The sequence below is a fragment of the Lepisosteus platostomus genome, chromosome 4 (genome assembly GCF_059453375.1).
Source record: "Lepisosteus platostomus isolate fLepPlt1 chromosome 4, fLepPlt1.hap1, whole genome shotgun sequence".
NCBI classification, from domain to species: domain Eukaryota; kingdom Metazoa; phylum Chordata; class Actinopteri; order Semionotiformes; family Lepisosteidae; genus Lepisosteus; species Lepisosteus platostomus.
In genome coordinates this window covers 26,705,265-26,717,396 of record NC_142614.1, presented here as the reverse complement: position 1 = coordinate 26,717,396, position 12,132 = coordinate 26,705,265, and the positions used below count along the sequence as shown (strand labels likewise).

The following is a 12,132-nucleotide window of genomic DNA, read 5'->3' as shown; positions in this document are numbered from 1 at the left end:
CATTTTGGGTAGGATACATATTTTGGAATAATCTTCTAATTTCTTCTGTGCTTAAATTGCTGACAGATTATTTCTGGTCTCATAGCTGTAAGATGTAAAATGTTAAAGGGGATCTGCAATGCTTTTTTCATACCTCAGGGTTAGAAAGAATCAGCATTGATGAGTGCATTCAAATTGCAATAATAGTAAAATGTACATAGTTACCTGTAAAACTGCCAATTTACATCACAAAATAGACAACATTACAGATATGCACAGCGCCATGTTCTGCGATTCAGAACAAGGCAACAAAACTTCCGGTGACGTGTGCGGCCCTATGACGTTGTAAACAAGCGGGCTTGTGAATACATCTCTTTTAATCCAATAGAAATATTGTTCTCGACTCCAAGATGGTTTTGCTGATCAATGGAACTTGCTTGTTAACTCTGCATGCAGATCATGTTGGAACATTTTTGTGGTGAAATGTCTGCTGCACAACTTGCTCATACAGTACATCACATTACATTAGTCATTACGGAGACTAGTGAGCGGGAAGGGCTGCAACACATCACAATTCGTGGGAAATTGAATAACGGTACTTTCACAAAGTTCACGATTTTGTGCTTAATTAGAAATTTGCCATTTTTTTTTATAACGTCAGTTAATTTATTATGTTACTAAGATTTTATAACCGGTCTGAGAAATTGGGACTGCAGTTCCCCTTTAACTGGTAACTCGTTCAATCAAATGGAAGAGAGCCTATGTTAAAGGATCTCACAATAAACGCACACGCAATGTTTGGTGTAAATAGCATTTGGTTGAGGTTATACACTTACCATGTGGCAGTCCTAAAGCTGACAGTTTTGAGAGGGGAGTACATGTGACAATTGGCACAGAGTCACAGGGGATGACTGAGACCACTGCACAAGGCAAGCATTGCCGTGGCCTGCTACAAAACTCTTGTTTCTCATTGAAGTCAAAAAGAAAGACCTGAGAATAAAGAGAAATATCAAGTGCTCTACTAACATCTTGATTAAAAAAAAAGGATTTTATTATAGAGACATCGGTTGCTGGTTGCTTTCCAAAAAATCTTGAGCCAGAAGAGTCCTATCCAATAGGACCATTATGATTAGACCTTTCAAGGCTCCTAACAGGCTTTTCAACGTGTCTAAGGAGAAAGCTTTATTAGGATGGATATGCACAGGACCTAAATTGAAGACTTGAGCATCAGTGCACTTGAACCTGTGCTATACTGTACAGAATTGCTCTCTCTATTTACAGTATGCTAGCTACATTGGATGGTGACAAGCCTGAGAAACTAATTCGCAAAGCTAAATGAATCACTCTTTGAATGTTGCTGGTCTTGCAGTAATGATTATAAATCAGAGGGTTTATACAGGGTCTCAGCAAGTGGTGCTTGTATTTGGAGAAAAGTAAGAATTTCTAAAACCTAAAGCGAATGCTGAAAAGAAGGGGATAGAGGCCGATGACATTTACTTGTGAAGAGAACAATAATAGAACTTTTTATGCTTTTTGCTAAAAATCAGAAACAAAAAGGATACAGACAAACAGTATAATACAACCATATGTGCCATCGTTTAATGCATATTCACTACATATGAAGAAACATTTTTACTGAGGATTTTAGGAATGGACATCCACATTTTATAGCTAAACATTCTGAAACAGAATTTTGGAATTTGAAACAATGGCAGCTAAATAATGCTTCCAATGCTACTCCTGGTATTTGAACAAATCAATCATTAATAATAAAAGTACATTTTAAAAGAAACAACTTAAGTTGATGATGTGTGTAAAAACCTTGAGTTTAAATTCAAGCTGCATTATTTCTTTTTAACTTTAAAACAACCCCAGTGATCATCACTTCTCAAGCTCAATAAAACAATTCATCTTACTTTATGAATGAGTTTTAAAGATATACGTTTTGCCTGACTGGGATTCCTATATGTAACACACTTTAGGGAAGCAAAGTGTTATAACAGTGCAAGGCATTATATTTGTTGACATAACATTCCAGATGAGTTCAAATGCCATAAAATTAATCTGGAACTGTTTCGAGGGGAGATGTCCACAGTGATTTAATATGCTCGTTCATTATGTGTTTGAAATCAGACATACTGAAGCACTAACTGTCCCAGTCAGATTCTTACTTTTGGGAACTGGATGTAACAAGCATTATTGGTCTAAATTACCGTCTCATGAAGTATCAAAAGCAATCACAGGACAAAACTGAAATTATTTATTTTTGTACTTACAAATGAGCCCAGAGCCTGCTGTGAAAGAGTGTCTTTGTGGCTGATCGGGTCTTTGGACATAAAACAGTCAAAGTGTATCGTAGGATCTTGGTCCACCATCTTCCCCACGCAAGATTTTACCCTTTTCACCTTGCCAAATAATGCCTTCAAGAAATCCGTGAACATTTTTTAATACATCAATATTTAATAACTGTGTATACATAATTTGGAATTCAACAAAAAATGACATCATTGGAAAGGGGTGAATAATTCTGCAAGACCGTCAGTCTTTTCAATAAAGTTGGCTTTTCAAACTTGGTGATTCCAATTGTATATTTGTAGTTTATGTTTTTGCTATCTGTTTTTTTTTTCCTATCTAACTTGTATCTATAAAATATTATCTTCCAGGCATTTAGGTGTTTATGTCCTGAATTTGGAATAACTAATTTCCTTTGTAGCTTTTGCAGTGTTTGCTGATCTTGTTAGTTAACGACACTTGCATGCTTTACTAATTTGCTAGGTGTACTAGAATCTAGATTACTGATCTGAACTAGGAAAAGGAATGATTCTAATGCAGATACCTGCAGCACTCCACTAACAACATCACTGCTGTCTCAGCATGCCCACTAATCCTTAATAAAAATACATGCATTATTTTGAATACTGGTGATGCACAAAGATTTCCATTCTTTGCTATAGGTGGTGTTTTAGGTTAAATTTTAAAATTGGTATGAAGATTTTAATCTCTATATATAAATCAGCTCATAATTTATCACAACCAAGGGATCCCTTATATATGACAATTTCTGTCACTGTGGGATATATCATTATCAATAATTATGATCATGAAATAATAATCAATGTTTCCCAGATAAGCCATCACCACCCTTAATTTAAAACAATTAGTGTCTTATAGGGATACAAGCATGTACGGATCGAATTCCAGTAGGTGTTTATGTAACCCTTTCTTAGCTATAGTATTGTGTAAACACATATAAAGAATTACTATTCATGATTCTACAGCGAACCTGCCTTATTTGCCCTTGGTGAGTCTGCCAGTGAAGAAGGAGGGATAGGACAGCAGAACTGCAGGCTCACCAGGGTTTATTGTCCTTTATTGGTTGTCAGGTGTGTGTGCTAATTATGGAGGGAGGTAGAGAGCAAGAGAGAGAATGTAGCAGCAGCTAGCAGTCCATGGGGCAGAGAGACAGAAAAAGAAAGAAAACCTCCCCCCGTATAGAGGAGGAGAAAAATGTAATAACAATGAATGAAAACACATTTGGAAAAAAAACTATAATTACGATACTTGAACACCAAACATAGTATATACTTGACGAATTTTCACAACAGAAAATAAATGAAACATTATAGAGAAAAAAACCTTTTTATCGAATTTGTAGTGGACATTTCATTATCTTACACTATACTGTTCAGTATTTAAACACAAACTAAAATACACAGTGCATAAGAAAAAGTATTAAATCACTTGGTTGCTTCCCTGTCATGACAACAATACTGATTGCTCTCAATCTGCAGTGAGAAAGTGTGAAATGACAAGCAGAGATTCCAAGTTGCGTGAAAGGAAATGTTAATTTTCCATAACTTGAACCTTTTACTTTGGGACCCATGGGTGGGTTTTACGTCAAGTTGAATTTGACATAAGCCGCGTCTTATTTAAGGGCACAAATATCATAATCAATATCTAGCCCAGACTCACCATCTTCCTAATAACATAACAATATGTAAAACTGAGAAATGCTTCCTTACCTTAAAAATGACTATAGTTTTTGGAGCTGCTGATTTTTTCATGGCTCTTTTCAAAGCCACGTCCACGTGTCTAAATAAGTAGACTCCATACAAGGGGTTTCCCAGGGTATAAGGACCAGTTTTGCATGTTTTCACACCGTTTTCATACAGTTGTGCAGCACCTTTGATGGAGGTGACCAAAAAGCAGAACCTTTCTTCCATTTCTCTCCCATGTCTCCCCTTTGAGCGCATCTCAAACCTTAAAGTAACACATGTCACAAATTTAGGAGATTCATGGCGGGTTCATTGTATCCAGATGTTAAACTGCCAATATCACCGGTTTGCCAATCCATGACTAAATCCTTATCTTACTGTAACACTGTTTTCGAGTGACTTCTTTGTTGCTAACATTTTGTCTGCCTTTGTGCTGTTATGCTGGGAGTCTGTGGCGAAACAAATTTCCCTAATTGAACTGAATCTTCAACAGCATCTCCTCCAGACAGGAATGTGGACTGCTTCACTACAATTAGAACCACATTGAACATTTACATTTTGAAATTACCTCTTTTCAGAAAACTCCCTTGCAAGATCTTCATTGTGGACCAGTTTTACATCTTGACACTCCCATGGTGGAAATATTTCATAGGTTATATCGAGTCTGGAGTCGTTTAGTGTTGAATGAATGTAGCTGTACTCCCTGCTTTCTTTAGGACATTCTTCCAGAAGAGCTGAAAAGGAGCAGAAAATGCACTGTTGCACTATCTCTACTGAAATGGATTTATAAACACATCTTGATATACAGTACATTTGTACACATTTTCTTCCCATTACATAGTGATGTTTATGTATTTGTAAGGATATTTATATATTTGTAAGATGCATACATTAAAATGGTATTCATTGATTACAGCTCTGCATTTAACACTATAGTTCCATCCAGACTAGTCAGGAAGCTTAATGGCCTGGGCATCAGCACCTCTCTATGCAGCTGGATTATTGATTTCCGGACTGGCAGACCACAGACTGAGGGTCGATGGAAAGCTTTCTTCCACTCTAACCATCAATATGGGTGGCCCTCAGGGCTGTGTGCTTAGCCACCTGCTGTTTTCCGTGTTTACCCACGATTGTGTGGCCAGACACAGCTCCAACTCCACCTACAAATATGCTGATGACACCACCATAATTGGCCGAATCACCGTTTATGATGAGACGGCTTATAGAGATGAGGTAAGGAACCTGGTGGAGTGGAGCCATGACAATAATCTCTCCCTCAGCGTAAGCAAAACCAAAGAGCTGGTCATCAATTTTAGAAAGCAGGGTGGGGACCACACCCCTATTCACATCAATGATCAATGGGGTGCCTGTAGAGATGGTTAGCAGCTTCAAATTCCTGGGCACATTCATAACTTATGATTTAACGAGGTCTCAGCATGTAACTGGAGCTACAAAGAAGGCACAACAGCGCCTTTACTTCCCCAGACAGTTGAAAAAACTCTATTCTATCTTCAACTGTCCCTACCACAATTTACAGGTGCGCTACTGAGAGTGTGCTCACGTGTGGTATTACAGTGTGGTTTGGCAGCAGTTCATTATCTGACAGGAAGGCGTTACAGGGCCTGGGTGATCAGGTCAGCCCAGTCCATCATTGGAGTGCAGCTCCCCTCTATTGTGGACATTTTGACAACTTGCTGTCTCAGGAAGGCTGGAAGTATCACTAAGGACAACAATCATCCCGGTTTCTCATTTTTCTCCCCCCTTCCCTTATAGGAGCATAAAGACATCAACCTTCAGATGCAGAGACAGTTTCTTCTCACAAGCTGTCTGATTACTGAACTCTACCCCTACCACTGACTCACACTGCTTGTCTGACTTTTTTAAAGTTATATGTTATTTAACTTGTTGCTGTTGCTGCTACTGTTCTGTGTTTATGTTTTTGATTATTCCTTTAATGTCTTTATGTAGGAGTGTACTTCCAAATGAGCATTTCATTGCACGAATTCAATGGCTCCTGTGCTCATACTGTAAACATCTGATGGATCTCAGTGACTCTTGCACCCCAATAACTCTCACAGGTCTTCATGATTATTTATTAGTCTATCTAATGAATATATATTTCCTTATGGTTTATATGAACACATATAATTACCAAAGGGTGTATGTGACATAAACTGTATAAAGGTTGGGGTTTCAAAAATGTGGTGTGCACAAACGTCCTCTTGTCCACAGGGTTAGAGACGAGGCTTTTGCCATTTCTCACATCTTTAGCTGCAATTAAGACAATGTACTTGAGCCATGATGGTACTCTTTGTTAGAGCTGAGCGGACCTGAGCCTTACAACTTGTCTGTGCTGCATTTCCCAACGTGCTTTGATTTGCTGGTGAAGCTCCTTCCACTTCGTCATTTCCTGTGCACATCCTCCTACTTACACTGACGTATTACGTACAGTTGTACAGAGGATCATATGGCATCTTTGGAAACGTCCCTCTGAGCAACAGCTCTGTCTGATGAGTTACCATTGCCATAAGGATTCTAAGCAAAATTATTTTACAGTTCCTGTAAAGTGTGCCTCAATGACTTTGCTGCATTCCTTGTGATATTTTCACCTGTGTTCAGTCATTTTTTAGTTCAAATTCCACGTACCTTTTTCCAGGTTCCTCTTCTTCCTTGGAATTGTAAATTTCTTTAGTGTAGAATGACCATCTGTATTTGTGGAATTGCATGATTTCTGGAGCTCTGCCGTGTTACCACCAGCGATGTCCTCCATTTTCCCCAATTTCCTGATTCCACACAGCAAAAAGGATTGAGTTAAAATCACCCGGTTAAAAGTTGAGTTCATTAAGGTGTTATTTTTACCATGTTTACAACACACAGTGATGTTTTAACTATATAGCAGGGGTCATTTCAAAGTGTCAATGAATCAGACAGACTTGCAGTTATTTTTGTACAATTGGGTAATTTTGTAGCTAAACTTCAGTTAGAAACATGGCACATAACAATTCTGAGTATTACAGTAAGCAATCACGATTAATAAATATGAAAATAGTTCAATACAAAATTTGCAAATGTTACAGTGGTTATATTTGTTTTTTTACATCAATCTGAAAATGTGCATTTTTAATTTAGCTATCACTTTGGACTTTCATGAGAGGAGGCAAGGCCAAAAGGCAAAAAACGTAAAAAATGGCTTTAGTTTCGTTACATGTCAAGGTCATTTTGTAAGAGCAATTCATTGAACTGTCGAACTATGTCATCTGCAAAATAGTTATGCAAATTTCATTTTTGTCTTTAATAAACCACTTATTTGTATGGTAAAAAATGCATGGCCACCACACTACCGATTTTCCATTACAAAAAAAACTGCAAAATAGAAATTGTGTTGAGGTGTCATTGAATTTTAAATTCTCATTAGTACTATTGCTGATCAGATATTGTTTTAAGAGGGATATTTTAAAATACAGTAGCATTATTTATAATAATACTGAATAGCCCCCACAACATTTAGAGGGAGAGCTACCAAGACATTTGTTTTACACAATTTACTTTTTAATAAAGAATTTTTCTATTTCTTTTTGTTTCCAAAGGACAACATTTACTGTAATTCACATTATAGGTGATTTAATGTGTGTGTTGACAAGCCAGACAGCTAGATGACATTTAGTGACTAGTCTGCAGGTCAAACTGTTGCAGGAGGAGCTAAAAACATGTTAACGGTAGGCAGGAAGGTTCATTGCATGTAAGCAGCCTGAAAGAAAGGCTTGAGGTGTTTCTCATCACAGAAAAAAAACTCTTTGCATCACGTACACATATAAAACCTCTGAAAAAGGTCTATAAGTCTGTGATCTGCAACCTGTGCCGACACGTAGAACATCCTGGGGAAACAGCTACGTTACATCCGTAGTGACAACCACAAAATCTAGATCCTGCTTGAAAAAGAAAGGAACTCAAAAGGCTTGGAGATCTGACATTCAGGGATGTGTACTCTGAATCATCAGAGAAGTGGCACAGTGAAACTGACCGAGAGAAGCTGGTCCTACCTGCTGAAAAGACATAAAATGCAACAACCTATCCTAAAAAATTCCACGCAAAAATACCAACACATTTGTTCCACCCTAGGACCTGGAATCAGACAACTAGGAAATGGGAGCTTGAGGCTTCTTCCTGGAGCTACAATTACTGCCAGTATTACCAAAAATGCAGATACAGGAGTGCTGGTTGTTGGAGATTGTATTCTCCAGAACAATGCCACTGAAATAGAAATCAGGGACAGTGATCATCCTGGAGCTGAGGTGGCTCATGGTATCGTCCATACTGTTGACAGGTCTCGTCTTAGGTAAAAGACAAAACAGTTGCTGTTATCCATGTCGGCACAAATCACAAGGGTATAAACGGCACCATTCCATTTGTAACAAATTCGAACACCTCAACATAACACTGAAGAACAGGATCAAATCAGTGTTCTTCCCAGAAATCCTCCCAGTCCTGGGCAAAGGATGATAACTAAATTCAATAACAATTTTCATCTATCAACACAACACATGGATGAGGACACTGTGCACAGAAGAAGGCTTTAATTTTTCTAGGCCACTGGAAATCTGTACAGATGCAACAGATTACATAACGTTTAAATGATACGGGCCACTGTGTTTTTGAAACAAGAATACGGAAAAAATTCCAGAAATTGAATAAGAAACATTTAAAGCAGAATAGAAGGGGGGTAGAATCCAAAAAACAAAAGATCAGGTAATAATGTATTTATATGTAAATGCTTGGAGTATCCAAGACTTTTCGATAAGTTGTTTTCACAGGAGACTTCAACTTTCCCCAGCTAGACTGAGAAAACTATAGAACTGGAGCATAAACTGTAACGGAACACATGATTATCAACTGCTATCTTACCCAATATGTACACTATGAGCATCTACAAGAGGAAATGTTTGTTGTGACGCCATGGGAATCCATCATAGGCGTGGACACGAAAAGGGGAACCTTTTCACTTTTTCTACTTTACACGCACTCTCCTCTGAGAGAGGTGAACCAGGATGTACAGGGCACATATATTAAGATCTCTGGGCCTTCGGCTCGGAGACTCTCGGGTTCAGAGTCTCCAACTTGCCCATGCCACTGTTCTATTTGACTCTCCTTCGACATCATGATTGAGGTCCCTCATATTTTCAGTCCCTTCAGCTTCAGCTACAACTCTTGCTCTCACTTTCTAGTCCCTTTCTGGGAGTGGCAGTGGAGGGTCCTCAACTTGGGCATACCTGTTTGGCCACTCTACTGCCTTCTTTACCTTACCGGTGGGCCAAAACGGCAATGACCAAGGCTGCTATTCTCTGAAACCTTCCCTGAACCAAGAGGACCCAACCAACCACCTCTTAGACTTCCAGGTCCACCTCCAGTCGCTGACATCACCTCTCGATGCCACCAGGCTGGATCTCAGATTCATTACACATATCTTTCACTCTCAGACTCCTCTCATTCTCAACACTGGAGTCTCTAGGGCCTCACTCTCATGTTTTAGCCTGTATTGATCTAATCTTTTCAAACAATCATGGCAACAAAGAGGTAAACAGAGGTGACAGAACCATTAGGTAACTGATTATAATATGGTTTGCTTTTATTCATGCTTTGAAAGTGTCCAAAACAAAAGTTTCCAATTTTAGGAAAGCAGACTAGCAGGAATGAGACAGAGTAGAATGGAATAGGTTAGAGTTTGACAATTTAAAGAGATTTCTCTTGAAACACAAAACAGATTTATCCCAACAGTAAAGCAAGAGTTAAAAAAAGCATCCCAAATGGTTCAACAAATCATGTGAGAGATGGAAAGGAATATTGCAATGGAAACTAAAATAATACATAGAAAGTGCTTTAAGTGCTACATCAAGTATAATTTGGCTGGGTTAGTGGGAAAGAGTGGGTAAGTTCTAAACTATGCAAGGGAAGTGGCTGATGTACTAAATGATTATTTTTCCCAAGTGTTAACTAAGGAAGAAGTCAACAACATGCCTCAGGACACGTTCTTTATTCAATAGTTACAAAAAACTTGGATTGAAATGACAAAATAACAAGTTTCTTTCTATTCAGATCTATACAAGAACTGCTATGCAAAATTATATAAATACTTTTAACAAAAATAAAAAGTTAACTATCACACACCCCCTGTCATCAGGGAACAGTATTTGTTATCTTTGTTTCTCCAGTGCAGCGTGGTAACAATCTAATAACTACGTGGCAAACTGAAAAAGACCAATGTGTATTTATAATTACACAAAATGTGCACTACTGTCATGTACAGATATTTGCATATCTGTGAGTATCAGTGTCCTACCTACTCTGTCTGGCAACTGAGGCAATAATACCATATAAGAAAAAGAGGGAATCCATGTTTTATGAAACATCCTACTTAGGTTTAAATTTTTCTCAAGATTAATAAACCACCAGGGCCTGATATCGTACCAATTGCACTGAGGGAATCTCAGAGGGAAGACTTGAGCAATACTAATGGACTTGAAAATCGCCAATGTAAGGTTATGGCTGTCTACAAGAAGTGTAACAAAACTGACTGAAGTAATAAGAGTCTAAAAGATATGATGACATCTGTGACATGTAAGGTTATTGTCACGATCGTAATCCCTCCTCTTAAGGGTGCTCCGGCTCTTTCACATTTTTTATGAATTCATGCACCTGCCTCCAATCCTGCCCCTCCTCATTTAAGCCTGGCACTCTTGCTACTCTCGGCTCTGCATTGGAAGACGGACGCTCAGAGGCCTGCCTACCATCAAGTCGCCCTATGTCCGTGGCTTAAGGGCATTGGACTCCTATCAACATCCTGACCCTGCTGAGTCAAGTGCTCAGAGCGCCTGGCCTCATCATCCCCATTTTTAATCCCTGTCCCTGTACCGGATCCCGTTACTTGTTTTTAACTCTGTTTTGTCACGACTTGGCCGGATCACCCCTTTTGGACTTCGTCCCGGATTTTCCCCCTGGACTCCTTGGACTTGTTTGCCCTGGCTACGCCCCCCGAGCACCAGTTCACCATCGTCACGTCCCCCCTGTCTGTCAACTGTCGTAGCAGTTGCAGTAGCAGTCGTAGGAACGTAGCAGTTCCTTCCGGGCCCTATGCGGATGACGCGATCCAGAATAGTGAAGATACACGAGGGAGAAAGTCATGCAGGAAAGGGTCAGGAGACAGGGGGGTGTCCAAAGTCCAAACGGGGAATCCAAACGGGAGAGAAGAGTCCAAAGCCAGGAGATCCATCCAGGGGTTAAAACCATGAGCCGGGTCAGGACCGGCGGGGCAGGGGATCAGGAACAGAAAGTTAAAACCATAACGGAGCCAGATGCAGCAGGACCCCGGGCTCTAACGATGCGGAAATCAATGAGGAACGAGGAGTGAGGTCCGCGTCTGGCTTTTAAGGGGGAGCGAGAATAGGGAACAGGTGCAGGCAATGAGAGGGAACAAGAAGGGCTGGAGCGCCCTTAAGAGGAGGGGTTAGCGATCATGACATCAACCCTTCCTGATCCGCGTCGTCTCCTCCCCGTTGTCCTTTTCCACTTACTTCCGGATTATACCGTCTGCATACGGTCCAGAACTACGCTTCGTTACAGTTATGGAAGCAATAATTAGAATTAAACTAGAGAATCACCTGTATGAATATAATATTTTTTTTAACATTACTTTATTAACCCTTTACAATTTCTTGCATTAAGAATTATCTTTTCGCATACCCCAGCTTGCTCTCCATGAGACACACAGATAGGGAGAGAGCCTGGGGTCAGAGCACAGGGTCTGCCATTGTACAGCACCCCTGGAGCAGTTGGGGTTAAGGGCCTTGCTCAGGAGCCCAACAGAGTAGGATTCCTCTGCCGGCTGCGGGATTTGAACCGGCAACCTTCCAGGCACAGGCACAGATCCTTAGCCACAGAGCCACCGCTACACCCCAATTTCTGGAATGTATAATTATTCGCTGATTACGAGGGCATGGCCAAGGCAGCTGCCATAACAGAGTAAAGGTCATAGAATTTTTAAAACGTTTTTACATTTAAAAACATTATGTTCATCATGTCATAGCAAAACTTGACAAAAATCACAAGCCTTACAGCTATCAAAACCTGAACCACACAGTACCACCAGACTTCCGTGCCTGTTCGG

The 12,132-nt window shown here is 39.7% G+C and overlaps 1 long non-coding RNA gene across 5 annotated transcripts in view; it reads right to left on the bottom strand.

Moving 5' to 3' along the window:
- The window catches only part of LOC148673045 (uncharacterized), a 44,813-nt gene that overhangs the window by 15,338 nt on the left and 17,343 nt on the right, over window positions 1-12,132 (bottom strand). For 4 of the 5 annotated variants that reach the window (XR_015935919.1, XR_015935920.1, XR_015935921.1 and 1 more), the window contains 5 exons: window positions 6,621-6,757; window positions 4,543-4,708; window positions 4,002-4,239; window positions 2,256-2,399; window positions 816-969 (listed from right to left, as the gene is read on the bottom strand). This is a non-coding gene — a long non-coding RNA (uncharacterized LOC148673045). The remainder of the gene's footprint in view (window positions 1-815; window positions 970-2,255; window positions 2,400-4,001; window positions 4,240-4,542; window positions 4,709-6,620; window positions 6,758-12,132) is intronic. The other variant, XR_015935922.1, reaches the window with a different exon arrangement.